Genomic DNA, 21,892 nt, shown 5'->3' with positions numbered 1-21,892 from the left:
GCCTGTCTTGCTGACCAATTCTCAGCCTCTCCTTACCTCTGCCGATGCCTTATCAGCACCCTCCTTAGGAGACACCAATGATACAAGTGCTCCTCCGGTACAGAGACTCAAGATTCAGAACAGAAATACACTACATCGGCACAGAGAGAAAAATGGTCAAATGTTCCGGGTCACTGAGCTTTCCTCAGCACTATTGTGAACCACTAATTCCCGTGACAAATACTGCCGGACCCACTGAGTGGAATGGAGGAGCAGAAGTAGGCCGTTCAGCCCTTCAAGCTTGCTCCGCCATTCAATCAGAGCATGACTGATCTCTCCCTAGTCTCAATTTCACCTGTTCCCCATATCCCTCCCTTTATTGAATGGTTTCAAGATCAATGATCTTGATTGGGTGGGTGTAGCTGTTACTAGGGGGCATAACTATAAGGTTGATGGTGGGAGATATAGGAACTGATGTCCGAGGTAGATTCTTCACTCAGAGAGTGGTTGGGGTGTGGAATACACTGCCTGCTGTGATAGTGGAGTCGGACACTTGAGGAACTTTCAAGCAGTCATTGGATTGGCACATGGAGCACTCCAGAATGATAGGGAGTGGGGATAGCTTGACCTTGGGTTCGGACAAAGCTCGGCACAAGGGCCAAAGGGCCTGTACTGTGTTGTAATGTTCTGTATGTTTCTATGATTCAGACTCCACTGCGCTGCGGGGCAGCAAGTTCCACAAACTCACCCCCCTCTGCGAGTATTTCCTCCTCCATCTCATTTTAAATCTCAACCTATACCCTGTGACCTCTTGTTCTAGATTGCCCCACAAGGGGGAAAACATTTGGTCTACGTCTACTCTTATCAATGCCTCGATCAGATCCCGCCCCCACTCATCCTTCTGAAGTCCAGCGAGTACAAGTCCAAACTGTTTAATCTCTCTTGGTGCGTCAACCCCTTCATCCCCAGAAACAATCTTGATGATCCAGGTGAAAGGTACGTTGTATACTTGACAACCTACACCTCCCACCGTTCAATAGTGAACTGTTAGATCTGTTGGCCGCTCCCTCATGTGCTTTCCCAGATTAACAGTGTGGCAAATCCTCTGAATGGCAATGCTCCTGATTGAGTTCAGTGTGCCACCATTTGGAAAGTCCAATAAGCTGTGCATGTGGCAGGGAGCGTGGGACAGTGGTTTTTCTGTTGACCCTTGACCAGACTGTGATCCAAGGAACAGCACAACCAGATGATCAAGAGAGCTCGTCCCTACCAGCCCCCACCTCCAGAAACACGGCCTCCCAACAGCCCCACCCCCTTCTGTATACGGGTGCACGGTTTAAAGACACTTGTCGCAGTGCTGAGGAAAATGGATTATCGTCATAAGAATATAGAACATTACAGCGCAGTACAGGCCCTCGATGTTGCCCCGACCAGTGGAACCAATCTAATGACCCTCTAACCTAAACTATTCCAATGTTATCCATATGCCTATCCACTGACCATTTGAACGCAGTTAAAAATGTGAGTCAGAGCAGCTAAGGAACACTGGGGAATGTCAGGTGGTTGAATCGCAGGGAGTGGCGGTGAACACCAGGCAGCCCTTCAGAGGCTGATGGATAATCCCGCGAAATTCAGGAGTAAACAGACTCCACTCAGCCGCCTGGTTTGCAGTCGGGGCTGTCTCCGTCGTGCCTATTATCAGCTCCCCAAAAGAAGGGAGAGGTTATCATAAGGCTAGATTGCATCGCCTGGTCTACACAGCGAAGCATCCCCCAACTCCAGCTCTGGTACAATGTACGGCGGTGCAGTGGTTAGCACTGCTTCCTCACAGTGCCAGGGACCCGGGTTCGATTCCAGCCTTGGGTGACTGTGCAGAGTTTGCACTCCCCACCCTGTGTCCCTGTGGGTTTCCTTCGGGTGCTCCAGATTCCTCCACACTCCGAAGATGTGCAGGTTAGGTGGATTGGCCATGCTAAATTGTCCCTTAGTGTCCAGAGATGTTTGGGTTAGGTGGATTGGCCATGCTAAATTGTCCCTTAGTGTCCAAAGATGTGCAGGTTAGGTGGATTGGCCATGCTAAATTGTCCCTTAGTGTCCAAAGATGTGTAGGTTAGGGTGGATTGGCCATGCTAAATTGTCCCTTAGTGTCCAGAGATGTTTGGGTTAGGTGGATTGGCCATGCTAAATTGTCCCTTAGTGTCCAAAGATGTGCAGGTTAGGTGGATTGGCCATGCTAAATTGTCCCTTAGTGTCCAAAGATGTGTAGGTTAGGGTGGATTGGCCATGCTAAATTGTCCCTTAGTGTCCAGAGATGTTTGGGTTAGGTGGATTGGCCATGCTAAATTGTCCCTTAGTGTCCAGAGATGTTTGGGTTAGGTGGATTGGCCATGCTAAATTGTCCCTCCCTCCCTTTGTCAGCTTTGACAAAGGGTCATTTGGACTCAATGTCAGCTCTTTTCTCTCCTTACAGATGCTGCCAGACCTACTGAGATTTTCCAGCGTTTTGCCTTTTTGTTTCAGATTCCGGTATCTGCTGTAATTTGCATCTATATAGGTTAGGTGAATTGGCCATTCTGAATAGTATCCAAAGATGTGCAGGTTAGGTGGGTTTATGGGGATAGAGTGGAGGTGTAAGGTCCTGATAAGATGCTCGAACAGTGGGACCCATTTGGTGCAGATACAGTGGGCTGAATGGCCTCCTGCGCTGTAGGAATTCTGTGGACTTGCCCTTAGTCCATGACATTGCTGGGATGTGTTCTCCCTCCCTTCTGTGGACCTTTTCACTGCCTGAAACCCATTTTTAAATGAACACCTGACCTCTTCCCGTTATCTCCCGACACATGTATTCCCAGCCAGCTCCTTCCTTTCCCTTTCCGGCTGTGCTGAGCTGCCAGTCCTCTTACTGATGGGGAGACGGTGGTAATGTCCCTGGGCTAGTAATCCAGAGACCCCTGGCTGATAGTCTGGGGGAAAGGACACAGATTCAAATCCCACGACGGCAAATGGTGGAATTTAAATATTCCCGCTGGCTGGAATGTTACCACCGTTCATGCCAGTGGGATTTTCCCATCACGCTGCACTGAATGGAGATTTGGTTGGGCTCCATACTCTCCGATCCCGCGTGGCGTGGCGTGGCGAGAATGGCTGGTAAGATGGCGCCTACTGTTTGCTGATACATAAGTGTTTGCGGTAATACTCAAATTAATCTCGTCTCAGTAACGGTAACCCTGACAACTATCATCGATTGAATTGTAGATAGAATCAATGCAGACAGAGGCCCTTTGGCCCATCGAGTCTGCATTGACCACAATCCCACCCAGGCCCTACCCCCATATCCCTACATATTTTATCTGCTAATCCCTCTAACTTGCGCATCTCAGAACGCTAATGGGCAATTTTTACCATGGCCAATCGACCTAACCCACCCATCTCTGGACTGTGGGAGGAAACCGGAGCACCCGGAGGAAACCCACGCAGACACGAGGAGAATGTGCAAACTCCACACAGTGACCTGAGCCCGGAATCGAACCCAGGTCCCTGGAGCTGTGAAGCAGCAGTGCTAACCACTGTGCTCCCGTGCTGCCCCAAATTGTGGTAATTTGATTGTGGTAAAAACCCAAAACTCAGAGAAGGAAGTTTGCTGTCCTCACCTAGCCTGGCCTACATGTGACTCCCAAGACCCCACACAGCAATGTGGTTGACTCTCAACTGCTTCTCCAACTTTGGAATTTGCCAAGACTCCTTCGAAAGCACCTTCCAAACCCACCACCTCTACCACCTAGGAGGACAAGGGAAAACACATGGGGAACACCACCCCCTGCAAGTGTTCTGTCCGAGCCACTCACCATCCCTAACAGCACTGTGGGTGTACCTACACCACACGTGGGGACTGGTTGATGTCCAATCACAATCCTGGAACTCCTTCCCTGACAGCAGTCTGGATGTACCTACAATGGGGACTTCAGTGAGTTCAAAATGGCGGCTCACCCATCACCTCCTCAAGGGGTAATTGTTCCAGTTATCTAGGTAATAAATCTGGACCTATAAATTATTTTTTAAAAAATCATTTGCAATGTCCACATCCCGTGAAAGGATTATGAAAAAGTACATGTTAGTTCCTTACTGTCTTCATGAACTTGCCGACTTTGAGTCAGCAATGTGGAACAGTCCCCACAAGAACACCAATCACAAGAAGTAGAATAGGCCACCAGACTTTTCAAGCCTGCTCTGCCATTCAGTAGAATTATAGAATGGTGCACATGGAGGCCATTTGGCCCATCGAGTCTGCACCAACCACAATCCCATCCAGACCTTATCCCCGTAACCCTACATATTTACCCGGCTAATCCCCCTAATACTCAGGGCAATTTAGCATGGCCAATCTACCTAACCTGCACATGTTGGGACTATGGTTGGAAACGGGGAGGACGGACAAACTCCACACAGACAGTGACCCTTGGCTGGAATCGAACCTGGGTCCCTGGCGGTGTGAGGCAGCAGTCCTACCCGCTGTGTCACCCGTGATCGTGGATGATCCATCCCGGCCTGGACTCCTTTTCTGTGCCATTTCCCCAGAGCCCACTATTCCCCCGTGTATCAAACATCACCTTCACTTTAAATACTTCTAATGATCCAGCCCCCGCCACACTTTGGGGCAGAGAATCCCAGAGTTTCAGCACCCTCTGCGGGGAGAAATTCCTACGTACCTCAGTTTTAAACGACCGGGGCTTTATCTTGTAGCTATGTCCCCTTGTTCGAGACTCTCCCGTGAGTGAAAAGCATCTCACTCTGTCAAGCCCCCTCAGGATCTTCTATATTAGAATAAGGTCACCCTTTAGACTGTGAAGAGAGACTGAATCGACTGGGTCTGTACTCGTTGGAGTTTAGAAGAATGAGGGGGGATCTTATAGAGACATATAAGATAATGAAGGGGATGGATAGGGTAGAGGTAGAGAGATTCTTCCCGCTCAGAAAGGACGGCAGGACTAGAGGGCACAGCCTCAAGATAAGGGGGGGGTGCAGTTTAGATCGGAGTTGAGGAGGAACTTCTTCACTCAAAGGGTGGTGAATCTCTGGAATTCTCTACCCGTTGAAGTGGTGGAGGCCTGCCTCGCTAAATATATTTAAGTCACGGGTAGATAGGTTTCTGACAGACAGGGGAATTAAGGGGAGAAAGTGGGAAAGTGGAACTGATCCACTTCAGATCAGCCATGATCTTATTGAATGGCGGGGCAGGCTCGAAGGGCTAGATGGCCCTACTCCTGCTCCTATTTCTTATGTTCACCCCTCACTCTTCTAAACTCCCCAAGAAATGCAGGCCCTGACAACCTAGTCTCTCCCGACAGGGCAACCCACTCATTAGAATTAGCCCGGTAAATCTCCTTTGGCCTAGAGTGATCCCCGGAATGGATAGATTATCCGAGGAAGCAAAGGGTATACAGCTTGTGAGTCTTGGATAAACAGATGGATGATATTGGAATAGTGTAGGTTAGATGGGCTTTAGATTGTTGTGCCGACCAGTAGAACCATCGAGGGCCGAAGGGCCTGTCCTGTGCTGTAATGTTCTATGTTCTACTCACTGGAATTTAGAAGAATGAGAGGGGATCTCATTGAAACATATCGGATTGTTAAGGGGCTTGACGGGTAAATCCTGAGGGGACGTTTTCCCTCCTCATGGGAGAGTCTGTGACCAGAGGGCACAGTCTCAGAATTTAATGCCAATTTAAGACTGGGTGGAGGAGGAATTTCTTCGGTTGAGAGTCATGAGAAATAGGAGCAGGAGTAGGCTATCTAGCCCCTCGAGCCTGTCCCACCATTCAATAAGATCATGGCTGATCTGATAGTGGGTCAGTTCCACTTACCCACCCGCTCCCCATAACCCTTAATTCCCTTATTGATCAGGAACCTATCTACCCGTGACTTAAACATATTCACCGAGGCGGCCTCCACCACTTCAACGGGCAGAGAATTCCAGAGATTCACTACTCTCTTGAGAGAAAAAGTTCCTCCTCAACTCTGATCTAAACTGCACCCCCCCCCGCCTTATTTTGAGGCTGTGCCCTCTAGTTCTTGTTTCCTTTCTAAGCGGAAATAATCTCTCTACTCTATCTAGCCCCTTCATTATCTTATATGTCTCTAAGATCTCTCCTCAGCCTTCTAAACTCCAACGAGTACAGGCCCATCTTTGGACCTCCTTGCACAACTGTGGGGGGGGGGGGCGGGGTGGAGGCGGGTGGGCAGGGCAGAGTCCTTGTGTATATAAGGCTGAGATGGATATATTTCTAAGCAGAAAGGGAAGCCAGGGTTACAGGGAAAGGGCAGGAAAGTAAGGAATGTTGGAGCAGACAAGATCCTATTGAACAGGAGCAGGTGAGAGAGGCCGAACGGCCTTCTCCTGTTCCTGATTCTTCTGGTCTTCTCCAGACTCAGTGAATAGTCACAGTGGTCTGCCATTCGGCCTTGCCAGCCCGCTCCGCCATTCATTTTGATCGTGACTGATCATCAAGTTCAATGTACTGATTCCCCCAAATCCCTTGATCCTCAGAGTCAGTTCAGACTTCACCAGATTGATTCCTGGGATGAAATACAAGGAGCGGTCAGCTACCTTGGCCTCGTAATCGCTGGCGGCACAGTGGTTAGCACTGCTGCCTCACAACGCCAGGGACCCGGATTCGATTCCTGGCCTCGGGTCATTGTGTGGAGTTTGCACGTTCTCCCTGTGTCTGCCTCCAGGTGCTCCAGTTTCCTCCCACAGTGCAAAGATGTGGCTATGTTAAATTGCCCCTTAGTGTTCAAAGATGTGTAGGTTAGGTGGATTGGCCATGCTAAATTGCCCCTTAGTGTCCAAAGACATGCTGGTTAGGTGGATTGGCCATGCTAAATTGCCCCTTAGTGTCCAAAGACATGCTGGTTAGGTGGATTGGCCATGCTAAACTGCCCCTTTACCCATGTTGGGCGGCTCAGTGGGTTAGCATTGCTGCTTACAGCTCCAGGGTCCTGGGTTCGATTCCCAGCTTTGGGTCACTGTCTGTGTGGAATTTGCACATTCTCCTTGTGTCTGCATGGGTTTCCTCCGGGTGCTCCGGTTTCCTCCCACAGTCAAAAGTTGTGCTGGTTAGGTTGACTGACCATGCTAAGAAATTGCCCCTTAGTGCCCAGAGATGCATAGGTTAGAAGGATTAGTGGGTATAATGTGTAGGGATATGGGGATAGGGCCTGGGTGGGATTGTGTTCGGTGCAGACTCGATGGGCCGAAGGGCCTCTTTCTGCACTCTAGGGTTATATGCTAAATATGCTTAATGTCCAAACGTGAGGGTTAGGTGGATTGGCCATGCTAAATTACCCCTTAGTGTCCAAAGATGGGCAGGTTACATGGATTGGCCATGCTAAATTCTCCCTCAGGGTACCTGAACAGGCACCAGAGTGTGGTGACTAGGAGATTTTCACTGTAACTTCGTTACAGTGTCAATGTAAACTTACTTGTGACACAAATACACTTGAAGTTTTAAATATCGGGGCATGTAAAGGTATTAGCCCTTCAGATTCACTCCTTCACTATTAACCTGACCAGCATCCAACACCATGCTAATGGTTCCACTCCCCAGTCTGGAGGGGGGGGGTGCCGTCCGTCCTGACTGTCTGCCCCTCTACCGCGGACACGTTGGCGGCCAGGTGTCCCTGGAGAGGGAGCATGCGGTGTCCGTGGGCCCAGTCGATGCCCTTTCACGCCCGCTGGGCACCGCAGGGGCTGAGGTGCGTTACAGACCCCGACAATCACGTTTGGATTTGACGTGTCTTAAGTTTCCTTTGCACTTTTCGTTTCTGTTCGGGCAGTTTTCCCCCTCCTTTTGGGGAGCCACCCCTTTTTGTTTGTCCGAATGTAATTTGAGTTTGTTTACTTGGTTTGACCCGAAAGAACCACCCCCCCCCCCCCACACACACACACACACACACACGCACGCACAATAGCAGCAAATAGACATTTCAGGCTGGACCTTAACACAGTCCGCTTCAATCTTCTCCGTGGCGTGAAGCAGTCTCGAAAGCTGCATTGCGTTAATCGCCTTAAGCCTGCAGATCTTAACTAAGCACCTTTTAATCTCTTCCCCTTTCAGTCTAAGTGGCAGTAATGGTGAAGATTAAACATTAAAGAGCCTCTGCAAAGCTCTCGGTGCTGGGTAACTCCACCGACACAGTCCCAACATTCTTACTGCTTCAACTCAGAATCCCGACAGTGCACAAGGAGGCCATTCGGCCCATCGAGTCTGCACTGACTCTCTGAAACAGCATCTTACCCATGCCCTCCCTTCCACCCAATCCCTGTAAATCTGCACGTTTAGCATGGCCAATCCACCTAACCTCTACATCTTTGGACACTAAGGGGCAATTTAGCATGGCCAATCCACCTAACCTGTACATCTTTGGACACTAAGGGACAATTTAGCATGGCCAATCCACCTAACCTGTACATCTTTGGACACTAAGGGGCAATTTAGCATGGCCAATCCCCCTAACCTGTACATCTTTGGACACTAAGGGGCAATTTAGCATGGCCAATCCACCTAACCTACACATCTTTAGACACTAAGGGGCAATTTAGTATGGCCAATCCACCTAATCTACACATCTTTGGACACTAAGGGGCAATTTAGCACGGCCAATCCACCAAACCTACACATCTTTGGACACTAAGGGGCAATTTAGCACGGCCAATCCACCCTAACCTGCACATCTTTGGACACTAAGGGACAATTTAGCATGGCCAATCCACCTAACCTGCACATCTTTGGACACTAAGGGGCAATTTAGCATGGCCAATCCACCTAACCCGCACATCTTTTGGACTGTGGGAGGGAACTGGAGCACCTGAAGGAAACCCACACAGACATGACATAATCAAGGACCCCCACACACCCCAGACATGCTCTCTTTCAACTTCTTCCATCAGGAGAAAGATACCAAAGTCTGAGGTCATGTGCCAACCGACTCAAGAGTAATTTCTTCCCTGCTGCTGTCAGACTTTTGAATGGACCTACCTCGCGTTAAGTTGGCCTTTCCCTGTATCTGAGCTATGACTGTAACACTGCATTCTGCACTCTCTCTCCTTTTCTTCTCTATGAACGGTATGCTTTGTATAGCGTGCAAGAAACAATACTTTTCACTGTATCCCGATACATGTGACAACAATAAATCAAATCAATAGGGAGAATGTACATACCCCACACAGATAGTGACCCAAGCCGGGAATCAAACCTGGGTCCTTGACGCTGTGAGGCAGCAGTGCTAACCATTGTGCCACCGTGCTGCCCTCCATGTGCAGAAATATCGCTTGTGGCAAGCTCAAACTGCCCTTTGTTGTTTTCCCTCAGGAGCTCCCCCTCTCCTCCCCACTGCCCCCCCCACCCCCCCTCCAGCAGGAGATGCTTACTACGTGTCCCCCCCCAGAATTGGGTCCAAGCCAGCCTCCCGTCCATTGACTCCGTCTACACTTCCCGCTGCCTCGGGGAAAAGCAGCCAGGATAATTAAGGACCCCCCCACGCACCCCCTGGACATTCTCTCCTCACCACCTTCCGTCAGGAAAAGGATACAAAACTCTGACCGACTCCAGAACAGCTTCTTCCCTGCTGCTGTCAGACTTTTGAATGGACCTACATTGGCTTAAGTTGATCTTTCTCTACACCCTCACTGTGACTGTAACACTACATTCTGCACTCTCTCCTTCTCTATGAATGGTATGCTTTGTATAGCACCTAAGAAACAATGCTTTTCATTGCATCCCAATATATGTGACAATAAATCAAATATCAAACCAATTGGAGAGTAGGGTGTTGGATGAGGAATTGAGATATTCTAGCTGCTTATCGATACTCATGAATGGACCCCGATTCCCATTAATCGGGAAATCTCCGGGTTTTGACAAGAGTTGGAAAAAAACTAGTTCCGAGGGACCCCACGGTGCAAGAAAATGAGTTACCCCGAAGCCTGGCCAAGGAGCTTGAAGTTTACAACAGCTCACTCCTTATAACTTGCTGAAAAGTCCCAAGGTTTCTGTAAATGAGCATAAAATGCAGGAGCAAGACGTAGGCCATTCGGCCTATCGAGTCTGCCCTGCTTGACAAGAGCACAGACAAAACTGTCTGTGTGGAGTTTGCACATTCTGCTCGTGTCTGCGTGGGTTTCCTCCGGGTGCTCCGGTTTCCTCCCGCAGTCCAAAGATGTGTGGGTTAGGGTGGATTGCTAGGTATACATGGGGAGGTCGTAAATTGGATTAGACACTGGCTCAATGGAAGAACACAGTAAAAAGTCTGACAACACCAGGTTTAGTCCAACCTATTTATTTGATAATAGACTCACAAGCTTTCGGGGTTCGTCCCTTCGTCAGGTGAATGGAGAGTTCTGGCCTCAGACAGAGCATATAAAGCACAGACAGTTTAGAGATTACTGATTAGAATGCGAATCCTTACACCTAACCTGCTGTTCAAGACCTGAAGTGGCCGACAATGTGAGTGGAAGGAGCACTGATCACAGGTTAAAGAGATGTGTATTGTCTCAATACACATACTCAATAGACAATACACATCTCTTTAACCTGTGATCAGTGCTCCTTCCACTCACATTGTCAGCCACTTCAGGTCTTGAACAGCAGGTTAGGTGTAAAGATTCGCATTCTAATCAGTAATCTCTAAACTGTCTGTGCTTTATATGCTCTGTCTGAGGCCAGAACTCTCCATTCACCTGACGAAGGGGCTAACCCTGAAAGCTTGTGAGTCTATTATCAAATAAATAGGTTGGACTAAAACCTGGTGTTGTCAGACTTTTTACTGTGTTTACGCCAGTCCAACGCCGGCATACCCACATCAATGGAAGAAGCCAGAGAGTGGTTGTGGAGGATTGCTTCTCTGAGTGGAGGCCTGTGACTAGTGGAGTGCCGCAGGGATCAGTGCTGGGTCCGTTGTTATTTGTCATCTATATCAATGATCTGGATGATAATGTGGTAAATTGGATCAGCAAATTTGCTGATGATACAAAAATTGGAGGTGTAGTGGACAGTGAGGAAGGTTTTCAAAGCTTGCAGAGGGATTTGGACCAACTAGAAAAATGGGCTGAAAAATGGCAAATGGAATTTAACGCAGACAAGTGTGAGGTATTGCACTTTGGAAGGACAAACCAAAGTAGAACGTACAGGGTAAATGGTAGGACTCTGAAGAGTGCAGTTGAACAGTGGGATCTGGGAATACAGGTACAGAATTCCCTAAAAGTGGGGAACAGGTGGATAGGGTCGTAAAGAGTGTTTTTGGTACATTGGCCTTTATAAATCGGAGTATCAAGTATAAAAGTTGGAGTGTTATGGTAAGGTTATATAAGGCATTGGTGAGGCCAAATTTAGAGTATTGTGTACTGTTTTGGTCACCTAGTTACAGGAAGGATGTAAATAAGGTTGAGAGAGTGCAGAGAAGGTTCACAAGGATGTTGCTGGGACTTCAGAAACTGAGAGATTGAATAGGTTAGGACTTTATTCCCTGGAGTGTAGAAGAATGAGGGGGGAGATTTGATAGAGGTGTATAAGGTGGGATTGGTATAGATAGAGTGAATGCAAGCAGGTTTTTTCCACTGAGGCTAGAGGAGAAAAAAAACCAGAGGGCATGGGTTAAGGGTGAAAGGGGGAAAAGTTTAAAGGGAATATTAGTGGGGGGGGGGGCTTCTTCACGCAGAGAGAGGTGGGAGTGTGGAATGAGCTGCCGGATAAATGCGGGGTCACTTTTAAGAAAAACTTGGATGGGTTCATGGATGAGAGGGATATGGTCCAAGTGCAGGTCAGTGGGACTAGGCAAGAAATGGTTCGGCACAGACAAGGAGGGTCAAAAGGCCTGTTTCTGAGCTGTAATGTTCTATGGATTGGCCATGCTATGAAGGCACAGGTTAGGGGGATGCGTGGGGAAATATGTAGGGATATGGGGATAGGACCTTGGTGGTGTTGTGGTCGGTGCAGACTCGATGGGCCAAATGGACTCCTCCTGCACTGTAGGCTTTTTATGATTCTATGAAAATGGTACACCCAGCCGCAGAAGGAACGATTGCGAGGTGGTGACGTTTGGGTGGAGTAGTTGGCTTTGGGAAGAAGGTTCGAGAAGCGGGCGAGCCTTGAGGAAGCAAGTCTCAGAGCTCAGGATCCACGTGGCCACCAGTGGCGAGGTGAAGGAAAGTGGGGTGGGTGACAAGAAGTTGAAGAGTGCGCTGAGGGTTGTGGGGTCGGTGGGGGGGGGAGCGGGATTAGACTCTCATCGAGGGAGTTTAATGTGGGAGTAATCATGTTCAAACTGGCTAGACCGGGAGGCAGTGAGGGTCAGAAAAGACCAGTAGCAGGAGGTGGCTCAGACTTTAGGATGCTAGATTTCCTTTTTGATCAGTTCACAAGGGGGAAGACTTGATGGAACGAATGGCCTCCTGCAACCTGGCAGGAACTGCCGTTAGCTAGGAGCACTCCCAAGTAGGAATTGGCAGGGAGTGGGCGCAGGTACAAAGACAACACAGAACAAAAAGATAAAACACCACGCGATGAACATGGCTTTGCCATGTGGCAAAGTTCTGGTTGGCAGGAGATGGGTCCATTTTATTCTGGAAGCCAGATATTCACTGTGTCCCTGAGCAAAGGCCTCTTGGCACCAAGTCACAGAATTCCTATGGTGCATACGGTGTCCATTCGGCCCATCGAGTCTACCGACAATAATCCAACCCAGGCCCTATCCCCATCACCCTTTGCATTTACCCCTCAAGTCCTTCTAACCTACGCATCCTGGGACAGTAAGAGGCAATTTAGTATGGCCAGTCTATCTAACCTGCACATCTTTGTGGACACTAAGGGGTAATTTAGCATGGCCAATCCACCTAACCTGCACATCTTTGGACACTAAGGGACAATTTAGCATGGCCAATCCACCTAACCTGCACATCTTTGGACACTAAGGGACAATTTAGCGTGGCCAATCCCTCTAACCCACACATCTTTGGACACTAAGGGACAATTTAGCATGGCCAATCCACCTAACCTGCACATCTTTGGACACTAAGGGGTAATTTAGCATGGCCAATCCACTTAACCTTTGGACTGGTCCTCCAACTGCGAGGCTGCTTTAGCAGTCTCATACTAAACCCAACCGCGTTTGTGTTTATCCATCGGAAAGTACTTTATTCACGTTTTGTTGTGTCTAATTGTGTTTTGAACTCTCTGTCTCTCTCTCTCTAACGCTCCTCCTCTCCTTGCCCACATTCCAGGTGTTGGGTGACTGAGTCGCTGCTGTTGAGCTCCGATCTCTGGTGAGTAACTGTTCCGATTTGGTCTCGACCGTAGATTAACTGACCTCTGACGACCCGGGGCGTAAAACGTTCTGGGAACAAGGGCGCGCTTGTCCCTGGCCTCTGTCAGTGCTGTATTCGAGGGTCGCACCACCACCTCCTCCTCCTCCTCCTCCTCCTCCTCCTCCTCCCCCCCTCCCCCCCCCCCCCCCCCCAAAAAGACAGAAGCATATTTTACAAAGAACAACACAGCACGGGAAACAGGCCCTTCGGTCCAACGAGTCGGTGCTGTCCATTTTAACGCTATGAGTCCCCTCTTCCGCCCATGACCCTTGTCTATGCTTATGGCACTCCACATTGGAAACCAGATTGAGGGGAGACTAATTTAGGGACAATTTGTTACACCAATCAGCACATCTTTGGGGCGTGGGAGGAAACCGGAGCACCTGGAGAAAACCCACGCAAGCACGGGGAGAATGCGCAAACTCCCACAGGCACCCACCCAAATCCATGTACCTGCACAGCAAACAGTGATAGTCACTGAGCTGTCGTGTTGCCCGTCAGTCGGTCCGGTTTAAGTGTACACTAACGACGTGAAGCACTAGGCAACTCTCGAAACATCCAAGAGCAGCCCTCGCACGACCCACCGCGTGTATGCCCCTCGTTGGACAACAAGGCGGACCAAACCACCTTGGATTAAAAGAGAAAAACATCAATACCGTGCACATCCTTATGCAAACATTCAAGGGAATTCCCAGAAGCTCGAAAGTAAAACAAGTGAGCCAAAAAATATGTTGGAAGGTCCATAGGAATCAGTTGATTCCCAGGGACATCCCAAGGCTCCTGAACCTTATTTAAAACAATCTCCTATATCCCTCCATCTCCATCCAGCTCATGTGCCTGTCTAAGTAACTCTTAAACAACTCCAACGTGTCTGCCTCCACCACCTTACTTGGCAGTGCATTCCATACCCCCACTACCCTCTGTGTGAAAAACCTCCCTCTAACATCGGAATTATACCTCGCCCCCCTCACCCTAAGCCCCTGGCCCCTTGTAATATTTGTTTCCAATCTAGGAAAAAGCCTACCACTGTTTACTCTATACCCGACATAAACTTATACACCTCTATTAGATCTCCCCTCAGTCTCCGTCTTTCTAAGGAAAACAGCCCCAATTTTCTCTCTCTGCGCTGCTCGAGTGTTTCTGCTTTTAAGGGTTTTGATTTCCAACCACATACGAGGGCTGGATCTTTGGAAGTATTTTTGAAATGGAGATGGACATATATTTGATAGATTGAGGGAGGCAGCGGTGGCACAGTGGGTTAGCACTGCTGCCTCACAGCATGAGGGGCATGGGTTCGATTCCCGGCTCGGGTCACTGTTTGTTTGTGTGGAGTCTGCGCGTTCTCCCCGTGTCTGCGTGGGTTTCCTCTGGGTGCTCCGGTTTCCCCCCAAAGACATGCGAGTTAGGTGCTAAATTCTCTCTGTGTAACCCGAACAGGTGCCAGAGTGTGGCGACCAGGGGATTTTCACAGTAACTTCATTGCGGTGTTAATGTAAGCCGACTTGTAAATAAATAAACTTTACTTTAACTTTGCTGTGACTCTGGAGACACAGCAATGTGGGTGACTCTCAACTGCCCCTCCAAGGGGCAACTAGGGATGGGCAATAAATGCTGGTCCATTTATGAATGAATTAGAAAAGCCACATTACTGTGAGTGAGAGATCGCACCCAGTGTACATTCTCACCACTCCCATGGCTCAGTCCTTTGTTTGGGGGTCCTCGTCATTGGTACCCTTAGAAACTTATTTATTAGTGTTAGAAGTCGGCTTACATTAACACCGCAGTGAAGTTACTGTGAAAATCCCCCTAGTCGCCACACTCCTGTTCGGGTTACACTGAGGGAGAATTTAGCACCCAACCAGCACCTCTTTGTGGGAGGAAACCCACGCAGATACGGGGAGAATGTGCAGATTCCGCGCAGACAGTGACCCGAGCCGGGAATCGAACCCGGGTCCCTGGCGCTGTGAGGCAGCAGCACTAACCCACTGTGCTGCCATGCCTAACCTTCACTTCAGCCCTGTCCTTGCAAACGGAGTGCGTGTCCCTTGTGTTTGGTTTAACTGTGCGGTCAGGTATGTGTTTGACGATTCTTGTACTCCACATTATTGCTAATAAAATCTTTCTCCAGAAATCTCATGTGTCAAGTCTTCTTGGGTGTGTGTGTTTGCGTATGCAAACTGTGTGTGTGCGCGCAAGAGTGCCGCACTGTCAGAGGGTCAGTGCCGAGGGAGTGCCGCACTGTCAGAGGGTCAGTGCCGAGGGAGTGCCGCACTGTCAGAGGGTCAGTGCTGAGGGAGTGCCGCACTGTCAGAGGGTCAGTGCCGAGGGACCGCCGCACTGTCAGAGGGTCAGTGCTGAGGGAGCGCCGCACTGTCAGAGGGTCAGTGCCGAGGGAGTGCCGCACTGTCAGAGGGTCGGTGCCGAGGGAGCGCCACACTGTGGGGGGGTCGGTGCCGAGGGAGCGCCGCACCGTGGGAGGGTCGGTGCCGAGGGAGCGCCGCACTGTCGGAGGCTCAGAGCCGAGGGAGCGCCGCACTGTCGGAGGCTCAGAGCCAAGGGAGCGCCGCACCGTCGGAGGCTCAGAGCCGAGGGAGCGCCGCACCGTCGGAGGCTCAGAGCCGAGGGAGCGCCGCACCGTCGGAGGCTCAGAGCCGAGGGAACGCCGCACCGTCGGAGGCTCAGAGCCGAGGGAGCGCCGCACCGTCGGAGGCTCAGAGCCGAGGGAGCGCCGCACCGTCGGAGGCTCAGAGCCGAGGGAGCGCCGCACCGTCGGAGGCTCAGAGCCGAGGGAGCGCCGCACCGTCGGAGGCTCAGAGCCGAGGGAGCGCCGCACCGTCGGAGGCTCAGAGCCGAGGGAGCGCCGCACCGTCGGAGGCTCAGAGCCGAGGGAGCGCCGCACCGTCGGAGGCTCAGAGCCGAGGGAGCGCCGCACCGTCGGAGGCTCAGAGCCGAGGGAGCGCCGCACCGTCGGAGGCTCAGTGCCAAGGGAGGGTACACTGGTCTAGTGAAGTCAGTCTACTGACAGATTAATGTTACTTTCAAAGATGCCAGTTCTTTTGGGTGGATTGGCCATGCTAAATTGCCCCTTAGCATCAGGGGGATTAGCAGGGTACCATAGAACATTAACAGCTGAGAAACAGGCCTTTTGGCCCTTCTGGTCTGTGCTGAACCATTTTTCTGCCTAGTCCCACTGACCTGAGCCTGGACCATATCCCTCCACACCCCTCTCGTCCCTGTACCTGTCCAAGTTTTTCTTAAATAAACGTGAGCCCACATTCATCTGGCAGCTCATTCCACACTCCCACCACTCTGTGTGAAGAAGCCCACCCCCACCCCCACCCACCTAATATTCCCAATATGTGGGGCTATGGGGATAGGTGCTGGGTAGGATTGTGACTGGTACAGACTTGATGGGCCAAACGGCCGCCTCCTGCACTGTAGGGATTGTACGGTTCTCAGTGCTGTAGGAATGAAATCGAACACACACTTTCCCCTCATACAAACGTCCAAATTAGGGATCAGAACAGGCCATTCGGCCCCACAAGCCTGCTGTACCATTCAGCAAGTTCAGGGCTAATTCTGGTCTCAACGCCATTCTCTTTCCTGCCCCCCAACATCCTTTGAATCCCTCGCTCGTCAGTAATCTATCTTCCCGTCTTGAATATACTGACTCGACCTCGACTGCTCTCTGGGGGAGAGAGTTCCACTGAACCGCAATCTACTGAGAGTAATATATCCTTCCCCCTCTCTGCCTTAACTTAAATCTGTGTGGAGTTTGCACATTCTCCCCGTGTCTGCGTGGGTTTCCTCCAGGTGCTCCGGTTTCCTCCCACAGCCCAAAGATGTGCAGGTTAGGGTGGATTGGCAGTGCTAAATTGCCCCTTAGTGTCCAAAGATATGCAGGTTAGGTGGATTGGCCATGCTAAATTGTCCCTTAGTGTCCAAAGATGTGCAGGTTAGGGTGGATTGGCCATGCTAAATTGTCCCTTAGTGTCCAAAGATGTGCAGGTTAGGTGGATTGGCCATGCTAAATTGTCCCTTAGTGTCCAAAGATGTGCAGGTTAGGTGGATTGGCCATGCTCATTTGCCTCTTAGTGTCCAAAGATGTGTAGGTTAGAGGGATTGGCCATGCTAAATTGTCCCTTAGTGTCCAAAGATGTGTAGGTTAGAGGGATTGGCCATGCTAAGTTGTCCTGAGATACGTAGGTTAGAGGGATTAATGGGTAAGTGTGTGGGGGTGGGCTCTGGTTGTGATTGTGGTCAGTGCAGACTCGATGGGCCAAATGGCCTGCTTCTGTACTGTAGGGATTCTAAATAGGAGACCCCCTCGGCGTGCACCCTGTCGAGCTCCCTCAGAATCCTGTACGGTGCAACTGGATCTGCCTGCTCCCTATTTCTAGTGAACCTCAATAGACGTGGGCCCCACCGGCCCAATCCCTCCCACCCCAACATAGAAACCTAACAGTGTAGGAGGCCGTTCGGCCCATCGAGCTTGCACTGTCACAATCCCACCCAGGCCCTATCCCCTCAACCACACATTTAACCTACACATCTTTGACACTAAGGGACAGTTTAACATGGCCAATCCACCTAACCTACACATCTTTGGACACTAAGGGACAATTTAGCATAGCCAATCCACCTAACCCGACACATCTTTGGACACTAAGGGGCAATTTAGCATGGCCAATCCACCTAACCTGCACATCTTTGGACACTAAGGGACAATTTAGCATGGCCAATCCACCTATCCTACACATCTTTGGACACTAAGGGGCAATTTAGCATGGCCAATCCACCTAACCTGCACATCTTTGGACACTAAGGGGCAATTTATCATGGCCAATCCACCTAACCTACACATCTTTGGACACTAAGGGACAATTTAGCATGGCCAATCCACCTAACCTGCACATCTTTGGACACTAAGGGGCAATTTATCATGGCCAATCCACCTAACCTACACATCTTTGGACACTAAGGGACAATTTAGCATGGCCAATCCCTCTAACCTACACATCTTTGATTCCTTTGTCTGCATCCAGTCTGTGAATCTCCATACTGTCTCCTTTGGCCTGTGCCTAATGGAAGCTTCCCACAGACTGGGTGAGGAATGCCTGGCATGCACCAGCTCTGTGCCTGACTTATGCCTGACCTCCAACAATGACGAGCTGTGCAGAGTTCCGAGCGCGTGTTTGCTATGAGGGGAGGCTGAAGTGGGGGCGATTTCTCCACTCTCAGCAGCACGCCACTGCATCAAATACCGATGCCCGGACGATTAAGATTGGGTTGTGCAGAGCAGAAACTGAACGCAGCCTTCTGGAAGGCAGGACCCTCCGGGGAAATGTTTGAAGGAATTCAAAGTCAGGTGGAGGAGTTCTCCATCCTCCAATTAAACACTCTACAGCCTTTATAGAACCCATACAGTGCAGAAGGAAGCCATTTGGCCCATCGAGTCTGGACAAACTATCCCGCTCAGGCCCCATCCCCGTAACACCACGTATATACCCGGCTAATCCCCCTGAACCCTAAGGGACAATTTAGTGTGGCCAATCCACCTAACGCGAACATCTTTGGATTGAGAGGAAACCCACGCAGACACGGAGAGAATGTGCAAATTCCACGCAGTGACCCAAATCAAACCTGGGACCCTGGTGCTGTGAGGCAGCAGTGCTAACAACTGGCCATGCCAAATTGCCCCTTAGTGTCTAAAGATGAGATGGTTAGGTGGATTGGCCATGCTAAATTGTCCCTTAGTGTCCAAAGATGTGCAGGTTAGGTGGATTGGCCATGCTAAATTGCCCCTTAGTGTCCAAAGATGTGCGGGTTAGGTGGATTGGCCATGCTAAATTGTCCCTTAGTGTCCAAAGATGTGCGGGTTAGGTGGATTGGCCATGCTAAATTGTCCCTTAGTGTCTAAAGATGAGAAGGTTAGGTGGATTGGTCATGCTAAATTGCCATTTAGTGTCCAAAAATGTGCAAGTTAGGTGGATTGACCATTGTAAATTTTCCCCTAGTGTCCAAAGGTGGGTAGATTTGGTGTTGCTAATGCTGTCCTGTTACTTTAGCGTTTCCCCCTGGAGTTTATCAGAGTAGGGCTTCATTGGCAGTAAATTCATGTGACTGGATGGAGCTAGGCTTACACAGAAAATGAAGTCAGTTGCTGCTTGGGGATCTTTCGGGTGAGACAGCCCTCTGCTTCTCTGTCTCTCTCTCTTTGGACTTGGAGACTGGGATTTTCCGCGAATTAAGTCCCTTTCTCTGGAGACTGCTGAATAGGAGTCAGAAGACAGTGTCTTTCCATATCTGTCCAGAGGGGATAAAAGGTTGGAAATCTAGCATCCATAATCCCATTTTTTTTTGTGCTAACATCTGAAGAAGGATTTATGTCTGTGGGGATATTGCTTACATTGGAACTATGGAGATAGTTCAGAATCACACCTTGTCATGTTTAAGTATTTCAATTGGTAAAAGTCATGCTGATTCTTTTGGTTACATGTTAACTGTGTTAAATAAAGTTGGTTTTAATAAAAGCTTCCCAGTGGGTCAACCTTTTTATTTAAAGTTTATTTGTTGGTGCCACAAGTCAGCTTACATTAACACTGCAATGAAGTTACTGTGAAAAATCCCCGAGTCGCCATACTCCAGTGCCTGTTCGGAAACACTGAGGGAGAATTTAGCACGGCCAGTCCACCTAACCTGCACATCTTTCAGGCTGTGGGAGGAAATCGGAGCACCCGGAGAAAACCCACACAGACATGGGGAGAATGTGCAGACTCCGCAGTGACCTAAGCTGGGAATTGAACCCAGCTCCTTGGCGCTGTGAGGCAGCAGTGCTAACCCACTGTGGGTGCCCAATCAAATCATACCTGGCAATTTAGCATAGCATAGCCAATCCACCTAACTCACACACTTTTGGACACTAATGGACAATTTAGCATGGCCAATCTACCTAACCTGCACATCTTTGGGCACTAAGGGGCAACTTAGCATAGCCAATCCACCTAAACCACACACTTTTGGACACAAATGGACAATTTAGCATGGCCAATCCACCGACTATGCACATCTTTTGACACTAAGGGGCAATTTAGCATAGCCAATCCACTTAATCTGCACATCTTTGGATACTAAGGGGCAATTTAGCATAGCCAATCCACCCAACCTGCACATCTTTGGACACTGCTCACCCTAATGGCAATTAAACAGGAAATAGTTGGGGTCTACATTAACTTTGTGATATACCTTGATCTGGTCCCTAATAGGGGGAAGGTTAGCAGCAAGGAGCTAAGACTGAGGGACTGCCCTCCTCACTACATGGGCTCACGTTGGCATGCTTGTCATGCTGACCTTGTGGCTACTGGGTTAACACCGGCAGCAGTATTAGACCCTTATACGGACATTACTTGTTGAACATTATGGGACTTTCAAGCACAGTCTGAGTCAGGTTGTAGGTGGGAATCTGATTGTGTTCCCCGCATACCAAACCTGCAATGGAAGAGGGCACTAAATGGGCTGGGGGGGGGGTCCCCCAACATTGCAGTTGAGGCCTCAAGGCATAACTTTTTTTAATCAGAGGAAGGATGTTCCTTGCTGTAGAGAGAGCGCAGCGGAGGTTTCCCAGGCTGATTCCTGGGATGGCAGGTCTGTCATAGGAGGAGAGATTGTGTCAGCTAGGACTATATTTGCTGGAGTTTAGAAGAATCATAGAATCCCTACAGTGTAAAAGGAGGCCGTTCGGCCCATTGAGTCTGCACTGACCACAATCCCACCCAGTCTACCCCCATGTCCTCCCACTAATCCCTCTAACCTCCACATCTTAAGGGACAATTCTAGCATGGCCAATCAACCTAACCGGCATGTCTTTCGGAGTGTGGGGAGGAAACCCATGCAGACACGGGGAGAATGTGCAAACTCCGCACAGACAGACAGTGACCCGAGGCCGGGAATCGAACCCAGTTCCTTGGCACTGTGAGGCAGCAGTGCTAACCCACTGGGCCACCCATGGGATTCCTGGGATGGCAGGTCTGTCATACGAGGCGAGATTGAGTCAAGCTAGGATTATATTTGCCAGAGTTTAGAAGAATCATAGAATCCCTACAGTGTAAAAGGAGGCCATTCGGCCCGTCAAAGCAGATTAATGGAATCCCTACAGTGCAGGGAGAGGCCATTCAGCCCGTCAAAGCAGATTAATGGAATCCCTACAGTGCAGGGAGAGGCCATTCAGCCCGTCAAAGCAGATTAATGGAATCCCTACAGTGCAGGGAGAGGCCATTCAGCCCGTCAAAGCAGATTAATGGAATCCCTACAGTGCAGGGAGAGGCCATTCAGCCCATCAAGGCTGATTCATAGAATCCCTACAGCGTAAAAGGAGGCCATTCGGCCCATCAAGGCTGATTCATAGAAACCCTACAGTGCAGGGAGAGGCCACTCGGCCCATCGAGTCTGCACCAACCACAATCCCACCACGGCTCTACACATCTCAGGACGCTTAAGGGACAATTTTAGCACGGACCAGTCAACCTAACCCACACATCTTGGGAGGAAACTGGAGCA

This window comes from Carcharhinus amblyrhynchos, unplaced genomic scaffold (assembly GCF_965287045.1).
Source record: "Carcharhinus amblyrhynchos unplaced genomic scaffold, sCarAmb.v2.hapA chromosome_1038, whole genome shotgun sequence".
Lineage (NCBI taxonomy): Eukaryota > Metazoa > Chordata > Chondrichthyes > Carcharhiniformes > Carcharhinidae > Carcharhinus > Carcharhinus amblyrhynchos.
Note: the sequence above shows the minus strand (reverse complement) of the source record.